This window comes from Meleagris gallopavo, chromosome 7 (assembly GCF_905368555.1).
Source record: "Meleagris gallopavo chromosome 7, MGAL_WU_HG_1.1, whole genome shotgun sequence".
NCBI lineage: Eukaryota > Metazoa > Chordata > Aves > Galliformes > Phasianidae > Meleagris > Meleagris gallopavo.
This window is the reverse complement of record NC_139410.1, coordinates 31,829,899-31,845,574: the sequence shown is the minus strand read 5'-3', so window position 1 is coordinate 31,845,574 and position 15,676 is coordinate 31,829,899. Positions and strand designations below refer to the sequence as shown.

Genomic DNA, 15,676 nt, shown 5'->3' with positions numbered 1-15,676 from the left:
AGAGAGAAATCGATGATGGATATATTTCTCTATTCACTCTCTGCTTTCCATTCCTTTCATAATGTCTGTCCTTCTGAGCAGATTTCAGATAGTATAAGAACAGAAATTTAGAAAGAGAAAAAAAGAAGAAGAAAAATATAAACCGTTTGTCCATATATCTCTTGTCTTTGCTTGCCATTTTGCCTGCTTATTTATCCACCTGCCTATCTGAATGGACAGATCCATTCTGTGTCCTTACTGAGTAGCGAAACATCTTTGTCTTATATCTTCTAATTTTCAAGGTCTAAAATTCAGCTTACTCATTTTGTAAGAGACAGAGCAAGCTTTTGATATGTATAAAAATACCTTTTAATAATAATTAGGATAGTTATTGATAAAATTAAGATAATTAGAATAAAATTAATCGTTATGGATATGGAGAACTTTCGTTTACTGAGAAGTCTGATGCAATGCAGTTTATCACTAAAATTCATTTTAGTCTTTTAGTTTACTTTTATTTGTCTTTGTTTCCTGGCAAGGACTTAAGTTTCAGATTGCAGTGTTTTTTCCTCTTCTTTTATTTCTTGTAGATTTTTTTTTTTTCTTTTTCTTTTTCTTTTATTAAACACCATACAGGGTAAAAGTCTCAGATTGTTTTGCTGGCCTGAAGAATAAGTGTCAGTGAACTGCTGTGCACTGAGGGGCTTTCTCTCTTGAGATGATATCTCTGTTCAGCAGCTCACTGAAGCTTTTAAAGGACTGATTACAATCGAATCTGACAATCATTTGCATCTCTATGTATGTCAACAACTGTCCTCAGATCAAGGGTGATGGAGAGATCTCCAGCTGCATGGAAACAGATGGCAAGTCACTCAAGCAGTCTTCTCAGTTGCTGAATGTAGATAAGTTGTATATCACTTTAGGTCAAAGGAAAAACACTTGTGAGAAGGCACAGTGAGAGCTAGGTGAAAAAGTGAGATAACAGCAGGAAAAGCAGCTTGTTAAATCTTCAATTCCTTCAAAGCATCAATAAGTATACAAGCATTTGGATTTTCTACTTTAATTAACGCAGTTGCTTGTGACAAGACAGCCTTCAAACATTTTAGCTTTAGAAATTTTCATCTAGTGGTTACAGCATTGCCACTTGGAAAAAAAAAACAAAAACAAAAGATGCAACTTTGAAGGATGACATGCTTGACTGAATAGGAGACACAAGAATCTGTTTCTCTAACATGCAGTACTCTGTTGTGTTGAAGCACCTGATGAAAACGATCAAACTTTGCCATACCAGTGGGATGATGGACATCGTGCTGGTTTCTCAGCATCCCTCCCTCACACTATGTTTTGATCCTCTCAAGCTCCTGTAAAAGGAAAAAGATGTGTAGACATCATGTCTGCAAGATAGTGTGCAGGAGGGGAGAGTTATTTTAATTACTTACAGTTTTCTAAGCAGAACATGGAAAGAATTAAAACATTTGTTTGCCAGCTCTGTGAGTGTGTCTGTAGGACTCTATATCTGACTTTAAAGCAGTCTTTGATAGTGAGAACTAGTTTTCATAAAACCTGGAATGGCTGGGAAAAAAAAATAATAAAAATTTATTTTAAGATGTTTCAAAATCTGGGGGAAAAAACAAACAACTACCCCTATCTTTATAAGTCAGTTTTGCCAAGTTGAGTGCAGGCATAAATCAATTTCTCCCCATTGAAAACTGCTTTTCATTCTGTTGAATTGTAACAGGTGCATGACAGGGAGGGTGGAGTTGCCTGTTAAGGCTAAAATAACTCTTGCTGCATCACTTGTTCATGATCTAAAAGTTACCTACACGATTACGCTACCTTTTGTTCATAGGAGAATGGATGGGAGGTAGCAGAAGACTCCAAGCCCTTAAGAGATTGATAATTTGTTTTCTTCAGTTCACATACATGCTATACTTAAAGTAAATCATGAAAAAATCTGGTAAAAGAGGATGATTTCTTCCAAATGAGGGTAAATAGGGTTATAAACCAAGAAAGGCAAGTGATTTAAAGACCAAGAGTGTCAAAGGATAAAGTGTAGTAATATCAAATGAGTTTCTTTCTGCAAGTATTTATATGACTATGGCACGTGTCCAGCACAAGCCAGGTGGTGTATGAAAAGCTAAAGTGCTCTCTGCTTGCCTCTTAAAAAGAAAGGAGAACCAAATTACTGTATTTACTAATATTTTCTGATGTGAGCCAAGAGCTACGAACATGGACAGTGCAGATATTTAGGACATAATCTAAAAAGAACGGATTGTGCAAGGCAAAGAATCGTGCTGGAATCTGTTAGTTTTGTTGGGGAACAGGAGATGGTGCTTGTTGAAATAAATAGTGGTGGATTACAGTAGTTTTAATTAAACATAGTTAAGAAAGTTATGGTGTAACGGAGAACTGAATAATCCAATGGCCAGTGTATTCATCAAGGCTGTGGAAACCTTAAGTCAACGTGCCTTCTGCCCCAGGTGATAAATGTGAGCTTACTTGCAGTGTTTTGAGGGCATTTTCACAAAAGAGCAAAATAATTTTCTTACTCCAATTTTACATTGAAAGGAAAAAGTGAACTGCAGCAGAACAGTTAATGAAGATAAGTAATGGAAAACATAGGATATTTTTTATTAAAAAGGGGGAAATGGAAAATGATGTCAGCCCCCATAACTGAAGAAAGGGCTCATGCAAAAGTCTTCCTTCATTTCATTACAGTCTTCTTTGTATTTACTGAGATTTGTTGGGAAATCTCTATTTGGAGAGAAAAATGGTAAAATGTGCTCTGTCACTGGAATTGCTGTTGCACATGGCACAGGGGATACTGGTGGAAACAGAAATGCAAAACTGTTCACAAAAACAAAGTATTGGTAGTAAATAGAAGCGAGATAAAATGGGAAGTGTGAAGAAAAAAAATAATAATGTGGCCCAAGAAGCCTGAGATGTTTTAGTAATGCACATGAAAAAGAAAAAATGGTTTTAGTTAACATTTAGATTTCTTTCTTCAGTTATAAAAGGGCACTAATTGTATAATTTGCAGTTCTTGTTCAGAAAAGGAAGAGATTTACTGTGAACTAAAAGCCTTTCTGTGAAATAGCCATGCAGGAGTGAAATTGACAGTTCTGCACAATAGGCCAAGCATGAATTCCATTACCTCTATGGCACGGCAGCACTTATAGCAAAACTGGCTCACGCTTTCCCAAACCAGTGTAAAAGTCAAACTGTGTAACAGGAAAGAGGATGTTCAGCACAGCAGTTAGTCATCAAATAATGGAACGCCCCTGGAAAAGAAGCTGAATGATGAGCAAAATGCTGTTCTTGTCTTGAGATCTACTTGTTAAACCAGTTAAAATCCTGGCAGCGGATGTCCAGAACTTCAATAGTCTGACGCATCGATTTTGTGGGTGTAAAATATATATTTTGAATAATTCATCAAGAACAAAAGGATTTTGGAAACTCAGACCAGGGTTTTATCTTTAGGCATGCAAATCTATGGATGCCTTTATTCAGAAAATGTGGCAGTTTCTTCAAGGGCTTAATTGGGAACTAAAGTTTACTTAGTCTTTGGATTGAAAATATTTCAGTTGAAGGGTGCTTGTGTCTGCACACCAGAAAATATTCCAGGGGAGCAGTCTGAGCATTTACAAGGTTTTGGAACTTGTACAGGGCTCTACAAATTAATTTGTAGACTTATAAGTATAGTTATTATGTATTGCAGTGAGATATGTAAGACCTTACATTTTCAGCTCATTTAAATTAAGAAGAAGCTATTTTTGTAATCATCAATCAAAGATTTTCAGCAAACATTGTAAGAAAAAATCACAATGATTTTAGAATAGCTATAGATCTTGTTGGTATTTTTTTTCCCCGTTTGCTGCTTGTTTCTATTTCCTAATCTATTATCTGAGATCCTTTCCTATACTTTCAATTTTATTTTTACTATGCTGATACAAGTTTGTACCATTACAGATTCTTTTTATTTTATTAATTTATTTTTTTTATCTTTAATATCAGAACTTGGGAATGGATTCTGTAACTACTCAGAAGGCAGTGTGATAGGAAACAACTTCTTAAATTAAAATTCATGTTCCAAGACACATACGAACCACTGCCTGGAGTGAGAAGCCTCTCAACTGTAGTTTTCTGAAAGTAAATGAGAAAGGCACTTCTGTTTAAACATAAAAAAAAGTCCTTGAAATGTATTTGGATGTTAGTACAAAGGCCAGGAGGTGTACTTGTTCCCTGATAAAGGAGAATTACCTGGAAGCATGCCCAATGTGAGCAACATTGGAGGAATTAAGATTCCGAAGAATGGATCTGAAAGTTAGGCACCATATCTGCAAGGGAAAATGGGTCCAATATTTCTACTCTGTTAGCTTCAGTGCCTTTCTTTTAAGGTGTACAATAAATGCAAAACCACCCAAATCACCCCAAACCACCAAGAGGCAAAGACAACAAAAGATGGGAAAAAAAGTCCCCCAACAGCACACTGATATCTTTCCTCCAAAGGACAACAGCAGAGAAAAAGGGAAAAACATTTCTTTTCAAGTGTTTGTTGCAGTAGAGAGTTCCAGAGTCTGGGTCCATTCTTTATGGTGTGGGCTTCTCTTATTTTTAATGATCACAATCATGGGGAAAGCAGAAAACTCCTGTGAAAATAGACAAGAGTAAAAGTTACTTCTCTCCAACTCCAATATTTACTTATACTTTTTATAATTGAGACATATATGTCAAAGTGCAGAAGGAATATATATCCGATCTTCTTTTAAAACCGAGACAAACTTTAGTAGCACAAAAATAAACATCATTTCTGAAACAGTAAATCGGAGATAAATAATCATCTTATTAACTGATGTTAAGTTTAGGAAGGCATCAAAAAATTGTCACAAGAGGCGGACAATCGCTGACAGTAAAACAAACACTGTGGGTCTGGGCTTGGTTTTTAGTCAGAGAAAAATGAAGAGTTCACTAGAGAGCGGATCTGATGGTTTTTCATCTTTACACAAGACTAACAAGGCAAAAATGGGTAGTTTGGCAGAGGCTTGGATCCCTGCAGACTTTCTATTCCTTAACTATTATGCACATACAAACAGCTCTGCTGTGTGGGTTTGTACAGCAAATGGACAGCTCTGAAGTAGACAACTGTGTTAATGTCCCTACTTCTATTATAAAACAGAGGAATACAATGAAAATTCTTCAGTCTGTTAGCGACTCTCATCCTTCTTAACCTGCAATTCATTTCTTGGCTAGGAAATAAATTATATTCGGTTTCCTCTTTGCCTTAGGCCTTTGAGAACCAGCTTTAATATAGTTGCATCTCTGTAAGCCCAGGTTTATCACTGCTGGAGTTAATCAAAGGAAATGAACTTAAAGTCTATGGGAACTGAGGTGGTATCCCTACGTGGTGTGCTTTGAAAACATCACTGGTTTGAGCTATCTCATGCATTTAGGCACTGGAAGGGAAAATGGGTGTTTCTCACAGATCTTTCAAATCGCAATGTTGGGTTTAGTTGTCCAACTATTTCCTGATTTCACTCCCACAAGCCTCATCTGCTCTGGATGAGACTTAAGAGCTTATGAAGATACGCAGTAGTGAAGAGGAGCAATAACAAATAGGCACAAAATTAAATGCTTATAAAAGCCCTGAGTGAAAAAATCTGTGGACAACATTGGCTTCTTTACTTTGAAAGGAAATAAGAGACACTGGGGTATAAGAAATCTTTCAAAAATCTTTCAAAAAGTAGGAAATGAGGAAGAAAGTTATTTTCTCTGGTAAACATATAAAGCTTGATTTCTTCCTGAGCAGTACCTATCATGCAGCAAAGCCTGTTATTTGCCTCTCTAAACTACTAATTCCACATTTCCTATAAGTGATACATGATATATACGTATTTTTACCAGCTTTCCTAATTTTTGGCCTGAATGAGTTTTGGCTCACCTATGGTTGTTTGTAGGGAAGCAGATGAGTAGGTATGCAGTGAGAGACAGGAAACAGCAATCAGAGGAGTCCAACACAACCATGTTCATTTGGCATGCATTATGGTTTACGTGATTTTTCATTTGAAAATAAAACATTCCAGGTAATTTTACAGTTATAATCCAATGATTGAATCAAATAGGACCTTCAGTATCTGAGCAATATGAAGCCCTGTAATTCTTACCTGACACTGTGTATAGCCCAAGAAATCTGTTTTTTATAGTCTTAAATTTTGTACTCAAAACAATTAAAATTGGCTCTCATCATCTCAGTGCATGACTCCATAAGAAAAAACAAGTCACACTATTTATTTTAATTAGTGGTAATTTACATTTATGTACCTGTGTACAAAATAAAAATGAATAACTTTAATTGCAAACTACCTAGCTCATTTTAAAAAATGCATAAGATGCATTTCTAAGTTTCTGCAGTAAAGCTGAATTAAGCATACAAGACAATTTTTAAAATGAATAAGTAATGCAGATGTAATTTTTTTTTTTTTTCATAGAAAAAAGAATAGCTCAAACACTTAGAAAGTGTTGGCCCTTTAAGCTAAATTTTCATGTAGTTTTAGAATACAGTTAATGGTAATGGTAAATTTCCCCCAAAAAATCATAAATAAAACATGCATGTAGGTGCTAACATAATCTACTAAAGAACTGTAATGTATTGCAAGAAAGATAGACTTCGTTTTTGCTATTTAAATTCAGTGTATGCTCCAATCCTTTCGTATTTTCAAAACACTTGTGTTCTATATGATAAATCTGGGTAGACGTGGGATATTTCATGTTCTTTGTGATTTGATAATTATTTCTAGGTTTGAATTCCAGTTCTGCTGATGCAAATGTGAACTTGATAAACTCCTTCTCAGTGCGTAGACATTTCTGAGGTTGTGTGTGCATGCATAAATGCTCATAAGATGTGTGGTATAAAAGGATTTTCATCACATTTCCAGAGCTTGTTACAGCTATGATACAGTAAATAACTCTTACTGTTCCCTTATTTTAATAGAATTTCCACAGTCTAATGAAGTGCTGAGTTTGAACGTGATAGAATGGAACACATATAGATGGATAATATGTGTAAATGTAGTCAAACAGGTTTTAATAATGTCTGGCAGAACTGGTATTCTGTCGAAATTCAGAGATCATTCTGTGATGCATCCAGCCATTGTATTACACCCCCGTATTGCTCTGTAACCATCTCTCTGCATTTATCTGCCTATATTTATACACTTTGAATATGTAAATATCTATAACATAAATGTTGATGTGTTACAATATTGCTGGTATTAGGTACTTTAATTGTGTAATTAACACTTCCTTGTTCAACTGCATTATCATTTTCCTCAAACTGAGACTCTTATTAGCGACCCATTCTGTATTACTCAGAGATGTCAAGTCATTACAAGAGTTGACACAAGACAACCCTGAGATGTGTGACACTAATTAAGTAAAAATCTCCATATTAAAAATAGATTCCTTACAACTAATGTGTTATGGCCATCTTCATAAGAAAATACTCATTTCTTTCTTCATTAATCATAAAGCATTGCTTTAGTGTGCTGCAGTAAGTTACCAAAAATCCATTTAAAAAGTATTTCTGTTTCTCCAAATACAAAGAATATTAATTATTTTTGCTTCTGGAAAACTGAGAGCTCTTTTTTCACTTCTCCTGACAAATATTTCTCCTGACTGCTCTCCAAAAACAGTCAGGAAATATGCATTAACAATGGTTTTGTTTAATTATAGGTATATACAAAAATCCTTCTATATGTTTTGATGCATCATACATACAATAGCTTAGTAAAACTGTGCTTTAGTTTTTTAATTTTTAGGGACTGTAGCAAAGAACATAAATTCTCTTGGTGTCTGTGTGGGTAAGTTTTACTGCAGAAGTTGAAGCTGCGGTCATTGAGCAAGTATATAAAAATACTAAAACTCATTGAAGCGTAACTATATTATGCTGGGCAGTTGTGATGGAAGATTGTAATGGTGAGAATTGTGTTATTGTTGCCTTTAATCAAACACTGCTGGCACGCTGAGTCTTGCAAGATAAGAGGTAAGACTTGATTTTCCAGAAGAGTTCATGGTATGTATGTCCTCTTGTGGATTCTTCATTCTCCTCTGAGGCACCAATCTATTTTCTCTAGAACCAGATACTTTTCTTAGTATTTTCTGACTGTACTGAAGAATTTATTTATTTTTTTTAATAGTTTGTTTAAGATAATGCAAGTTGATAGGCAGGTAAGATTTGGTGCTCCTTTTACCACATTAATCTTTCTGACCATCTTTAACTATGCTTTAAAGAAATTATAAAAGCATGTTCTGAAGTGATTGAACTCTGAAATTGATGATTTAAGAGTTATTCAGTGAAAGGAAAAAATGTCCAGTTTTGTAGAATTATTGCATTAGATGGGTTTTAGCTTTATTCACAAGCATAGTCTTTTTGTCAGGTGAAATTTCTATTTGAGGTAATTTTAGGATGCAAGATGCCCAGCTGCATTGAGGAACCTAGATGGGTTTTGTTATTAAGAGCTGATTTTACTATTATCAGTCAGATTGCTGCTTCAGTGGGTAGATTCCTCTCAGGCAAAAATCGCTTTTAAGTTGAAGTCCCAATTGTGATGGCCCCTTTGGTGTGATCAGCAGAAGAGCTGCGTCCTGACTTCAGCCCTGTCCAAGCCTATATGTGCCCAGAGGGGTTTTTGGATAATGATCTAAAGCAGAGCTATTTTATAAAGATTTTCTCTCTACCTCTTTTAGCTCTTTGTCAGCCTTTGTGTAATCTTTAACATCATTTTCCTACTTCTCTCCAGTGGCTACCAGCTACGATGCAGTAAAAGGTATGAGACCTGTGGCTCTGTTAATTATTTACTTCTGTGTAGTGAGAGTGACCAAGTGTCTGACGTACAGAAAGCAGTGATCAGGAAAAACACAGCCAAAGGAAAAGTGTTTACTGGAGAGACGTCTCAAATACAGCTACTGTCAGAGTCATTGTAATGAGAGTATGTAAACAGTGTTCTTGTTTTTAAACAGAAGGAAGTATTTAAACAATTAAACTTAGCGTATAATGTTAGGTTTTGGCTGTCTGCTGTTTGCTTTTCTCTAGTACTTACAAAAAGCACACAGATAAGAAGGAAATGCGTAGAACTGTAGAGTTGTATAAACCCAATATTAGTATGCTACATTTTGCACCTCTGCATTCATGTGTATGTAATACTACTGCTGCTACTGAAAGTCCATCACAGGACTATAAAAATTGGAGTTTTACATGCAAGAATGGGTCTTATTAAGCTTTACAGATGGGTAACCTTTTGAACTACTTAGTCTACAATAGCACACAAATTGCAAATCATCCCTTGGAAACAAATTCCTTTTTTTTTCCTTCTTTTTTACTATGAGCTCTTGAATGACTAAATTAAATCTTGGCAAGTGAAATGCAGACTTAAGATCAAGGCAAATACTCAACTGGATTTGGGAAACTTGGGTTTGAATAGCTGTGTTTCTTCCTATACAAAGCAGAAAGAGACAAAGCTCTTGAAAAGACAGTGAGGTGGGTACCAGAGAGCTGACTGCGTTCGTACTCCTGCCTTTAGGGAGAGAGGTGAGGCACTCAAAGCTGGACGTGTGTGGGGGCTGTGAATCAATACGAAGCACTGATTTCAGAGATGACTCAAAGCAAGCTTTTGATTTCTGAAATTCCATTCTCTCTTTCTCTCTCTCTCTCTCTCTCTCTCTCTTTTATTTTCCCCTCCAATATTATTTTCTACAGTCTTTAGCAACCTCACCTCTTATGTTTAAAGTTATCATAGCATGCAGTAGATATGCTCATTCATTTGCACATTCACAGTCCTACTCACTGCTGCTGTTCCCTTGGTTTAACATTATTTTGGAGAGGATATACTGTGTTTTTGAGATCAGAGATTGCAGCTATTACTCTGCCTCCAGTAGCACAATACTTAGCCTGCTTTCTTCTTTCCAGTTGTCTATACCTTAGCATAAGTGTTTATTATTATTCTCTTATGGACAGCTGAATGCCTAAGCTAGTCGAAGGTTACTTCAAATTTACTGTCAGACTTTGTGGATGAATAAAGCACAAGAATAAGTAAGAGAAACAACGAATGAATAAGGGCTAACTTATGATATGTAAGGCCTTACTAAATATGATGTCCTTTGCATATATGTATACCAGAGAGTAAAAGTTTTAAGTCATTTCCATAAGTTTATGCTGGTATTTTAAAGTGTTGGTATTTGAATTGTAGATTTAGTTGTGCTAAAGATATGATGTCTGTGTAAGAATGAGTTCTTCAGGCAATTATTGTACCATGGAATATGATGTCTGTTTATTTTGAACTCAACACATCAACCTACAACTTTAGGAAATAAATCTGTAGTATTCAACCTCTTGGAAATTTTCAGACATTAATTACGAAAATTATGAAGAATAGTCTCATGCTCACATTGAGTTCTAGTTTTTCCACAAAAACGGCATCTTATTTTTCCACAAAAACGGCATCTTATTTTGGCCAGAGTTTGGCCCTAAGCCCTAAATATCTTGTCCTGGTAGGGCCAGAAACATCTCATCACTTTGTGATGTTGCAATAAAAGATAAGTACTTCTTAAAAATCCAATTATTGACAATGAAATGGACAACAAGAAAATGAAAACACAGTATGGGTGACTTGTAATACCATACCAGAAGTTTCATTTTTGGCTGCATGTGGCAGGTGGTTTCTTGTGCCAAGAGCTATATTAAAGAATAAGCATTAAGATTTTTAATCAATACTTCAATCTCAAAAAACTCCTATACTGCACTTCAAGTACAGAGCGGAAATGGAGTGGCAGCAATGCTACAGAAGTGAGTTAAGAGGGACTGGGGGAGGAACAGGACTCATAATCCTACAAGTGTGTTTGACAGACCACGCACTGTATTATGTTATGGTGGAGTACTTTCATCTTAGCCTGCATTTATGCAGAGAGATCTAATCAGTTGTATAGATTATTCTTTTTTAAACATTGGGCCCTTTTGGTTTAATTACAGTCATTAATCAAATGCATTCATCAATACTTCAGAACAAATCTTAGTAGTTTCTATGCTAAAATTTCAGCAGAGGAATATGTGCTGCAGTCACAGCAGGAAAAGTCATTTTGGACAACTTTGAATTTGCATCATTACAAATATTATCTTTGGGTCAGATTCTGTCCACTGCTGGATTGCTACTTGAAGTGGGCACCAGGACAAAGTTCTTTTTCCAGAGTTCCCACCCACATATCACTGAACCAGCAGAATAGATTCTGTATAGGTAGTTGCTCACAGTCAAGGCAGCTGATATACAACACAGATGTAAATTTTGAAGACATTTCATGATTTGGAATAACTGCTTCTTGTGGCTGAGGATAGCTCAGGTTAGAGCTGCTAGAAAATTGCTGGATTTCCAGTCAATTAAATGTTTTATTATATAAGGGATGTGCCACTTTTCTCTGCCTCGTCTGTTATTTAAAATTGCAAGCTGCTACCTAACTGCTCACCTGAGATGTTACAAGAAAAAAACCTCTGTTAAAACTGTCCTGAGAAAAACAAAGGTCAAAACACCAAACTCAGAACTAGCAGCTGTGCTGCATTTCTGTAATCAGTTGTCACATATGAGCATCTTTAAATGAGTCTGAAAGAAGTGAGGGTTTGTTTTTGACTACAGTAAATTTTTATAGACATTGAATTTGTGTTAAGCACTATAGCATGCCTGTCTGACTACCTCTACAGGCTTTGCCGAATATCTTTTATTCATAGTTTGTAACTGTGGAGTTAGCATTGAATGTTGTACCTGAAATTAAATTTGGGGGATGTTTCTAGAAAGAAACACACACAATGAAATGTTCATCCATAATTTTTGCTGATGAGAAAACATTTTTACCTTGCTTGCGATAACAAAATCCAGTGGAAATAATCAGCTTGAACATTTCCCAGTTGCATTGCCTAGTTAGAAATTTAATATAGCATGAACATGAAGCGACACAGGTAGAGGGCTGGTTATAAATACACCTTAAAACCGATTCCATATCAAATTGCATGATGAAATGTCTCTGCTAGTTTTTGCAGTGGGCTTCTATACCTTCACATGGTGTGTCTTTGGTGTGAAAGCAGAGGTTGTGTGGGATCGATTTCATGCCCTGCTGCTGGAGGACAGCCCAAGGACTCTTGTCAGCCCCTGTGGAAGGAAGGACACTTGGGCTGAAGGGCCATTAGCTAGATTCACTGTATACTGCACAGGTTGGGCAAAACCACAATGCAGTGTGTTTGTCATTCTTCATCACATGCTCCAAAAAGTAGTCTGAGCCTTGGCACGGTGTGACCAAATCAGAAATGGTCACTCTGGTAAAATAGCCAAAGACATCTAGATCTGAAATCACTGTCCTCCTGCTGTCATCCTGACTGCTCCCAAGGCCCAGCATGGAACATTCCCCAGTCGTGTCAGAGCCTGGCACCCTCACTGGACCTGATCCTGACCTGCACCCACCATGGGCTGACTATGGCTACATATTCTGTTTCCTAAGTGTGAATTTATAGAGCTGTGCTGCTCCTTCCATCCTCCCCGCCCAGTATGTGTCGATGTGGTATGAGTGAAGCACAGGGATGCTGTATTACCATAATTACAGCCACTACTTTTGACTGTTTTTTCACCAGCCTGCAAGGCTAGGAATTATTGTGTCTTTTGAAGGGAAGAAAAGACACCATCCGTCTTTTATATTCTCAGCATTCTTGCACTGATGTAAAATACACTGAGATTATTTTGAAGAAGAACACTTTAAAATTTCTTTTCCCAAAGTTCACTTGATAAAACTGCCAGAAGTGGCTGTCTGTTAAGGAAAAGGGGAGAGGAGTAAACAAGATAAAAAGCTGCTCATCTTTATTTGCATAAGGTTGTTCAGAAAGTCTAGCAGCAGGGTAGAATTCCACAGGAAAAGGATGTGCTACACTGAAGGCAGAGCAACACGCACTGTTGTTTAGCTAAGTGGGTTTTTTTTTGTTGTTGTTGTTCAGTGAAGACTGTGGGTGATTGGGGCAGCTCTGAGACTTGGGATATGCTTGGGACATAAGTCATTTTCTTATGTAGGTCAGTTGGGCAAAAGATACTGTATATCCATAGCATCTTGTAAAGAAACATAGAGTATATATGAATTTATCTTAATCACTGTAAGAAGTCATTCATTTTTAATCTTGACCTTTTTATTTTCTCAAGTGTTGCACTAAATCTGTCTTGAAAGCAAAACACAGCAAGCAGTATTTCAGTTTCCCATCCAACTATTCCTCCTGAAAGAAATGTAATTTAGGAAACCCCGCTCCTATTGATTCTAAGTTAGAGGATATATTTTAAATTGCAGTATATTTGTGTCCTGAAGGAATCTTTGTATTTTAAAAGAAAAAGCATGAAGTCAAAATGAAATAGCGAAATCTTTAGCTTATCAGATTTTCTCCTGGTGAGATTTTAAATGTTAATTAAGATAATCATTATTTTCACTCATTATTTTTAGAAGAAAAGCACATATGCTTATGTTTTTTTTGGTCTGGGACTCGGATTTTCTGTTTGATCAGGAATGCTGAAAGCACTCTAGCAATCTGCCATGGTTTCCATAGTTCACAGGTCTAAGGAATTTTTTATGACTGTTCACTTTTTAAAGAAAAAGTCTTTGCCTCACGCTCTATTCACAGTGGCTCTAAAGCAATGAATAAACAAGCTGTAGCAGGCAAATCAGATCATTGGTTTGCTTTCGTTACACTGTAGGTGCCTTTGAGTCCTCATGGAACTGAAAAGGGAATCAAATGGAATGTTTCAGTTTTGTATGGCCTCTGACACTGAGCTCATGGCTGCTCTCTGTTGCTTTATTTTGGTTCTTTGAAGAGCCCTGCAGAGTGAGGTCAGTACTGGTGGAAGTAGTGAGGTACAGCAGTGAGCTTTGCGTGCACGGGATGCTTCTTGGGATGATCTGTCCTACCTTCAGGGAAGGAAGAAAAGAAAGAAAGAAAATGCCAAAAGGCTAAGCATAAACAGCACCAAAAAACAAAACCTCACCCCATGTTCCTGTGCACAGCTGGAAGGGGATAGAGCTGCATTGCTCCCACTCTGTGCTGCCTTACCTCTCTCCTTCTCAGCAGGTTTTCTTAGTACTGTCTTCATGCCTGAACACTTAGGACAAGTTTTGGTCATCTCTCAACTATCTTATTATCTTGAATTTTAACAGAAAACATAGGAAAAGTATGTTACTGGAAAAGAACTTTAATGTCTGTACATTTTCTCAGCACTTACTTAACCTAAAACACATTGGGAATAGTAATTTCCTTTATTTTCATTCAGAAGGTATTTAAACCCTTTATCTTAGGAAAACAGTTTTTCTGAAAGACTGTAGATCGTGTTTATAATAAAAATGATGCCCTCAGACACTATGCATTCATCCCTGTGTGCATTACATTTTTATCCCTAGAAACAGCACCCAGCTTCTCCATTAATCAGCGATATGGGAGGCAGGGATGTGATCAGAGTCTTTCCTCTGAGCTTTGGGTCTTTTGTGTGCCCATTCGGAATGGTGGGCAGCAAACTGATGGACAAGACAGCAGTGAAAGTTTTTACTTCATGTCTTTGCACTGGAGCAAGTTTTTTAAGTTAACATTTTTATTTAGTGGGCCATGCTAAGAACTATCTAAATGTGTTTAAAAATCCTAAATCCCCTCTGGAGTTTTGCTTTGCTTTGTCTTGCTAGTTTCAAGAGGCATGATCTGCCAGCACTGAGCTTTTCCCAGAGAGGAAGCAGCTCTCGGTTTCTCTCTGTTCCTTCTGCCCTTCATCTCAGAGCTGGCTCCTTGCAGAAGGTGAAAACAACTTGCACTTGAGCACACTGCATCCTCGGTTATATTTCCCCTGAGGAATGGTACAAGCTGTCAGTTTAGCACAGACCCAAAGCTCCAATGCGAGCAGTCAGGGAGGTTCAAGTTGCTTCCTGGCAATTTCCACACCTCCAGTCTCTGTGTAGCTAGTCATATACCACACATAAGTTATGAGTCATCCTCTAAATGAGCTACACCCTTCAGACTTCCAAACATTGTCTGGTGTGTGTTAGAAGCCCTAAAATCCATATCATGAGAAATTACATAGTTGTAGCTGGGTTTTTTTTTTTTTGTTTGTCTGTTTGTTTATTTTGACAGTCAGAATTGTCACCAAGAGATAAACAGAAGAGCCTCAAAAGTCCTTGTACTTAACTTTCAGAGTCAAGGAGCTGATGTCCCCAAGAGAGCAACCAGAGCATCCTTGTTCTCTTACTGTCATCCTGTGCTGTGTGGTTTCAAGCACCTTTCTGGGGTGGAGGGGCAGTTTCTCTGATCTAATGCAGCCATAAATATGGAGCATTCTCTAGGGAGCCTTCTTTACCTCTAGAGAACCAACTTTAGCAGAAGGTCTAGGTGATCTCCAGCTGTCCCTTCCAACCCCTTTTGATTCTGTGATTTGTATGTATTTTCTTAGAGAGCTGAGATTATCTGTATAGCAAAGCAGTGAATATTAATATTAAGATATTCTTGTTATGAGCATAGAAATCCTACACAATGATTCACGAGGCAATTGTACAACTATCATACTGTAATGTTTGTAAAATTTTATTTTGGCATCTGTGAAATTTAATACGAAAAAAATCCACAATATTTTATCACCTGCATTTTGGAAAGTAATCC

General features: G+C 36.8%; 1 protein-coding gene across 5 annotated transcripts in view; it reads left to right on the top strand.

Moving 5' to 3' along the window:
• LRP1B (LDL receptor related protein 1B) overlaps positions 1 to 15,676 on the top strand; it is a 588,907-nt gene that overhangs the window by 224,943 nt on the left and 348,288 nt on the right. The gene's annotated exons all lie outside the window — the stretch shown is intronic.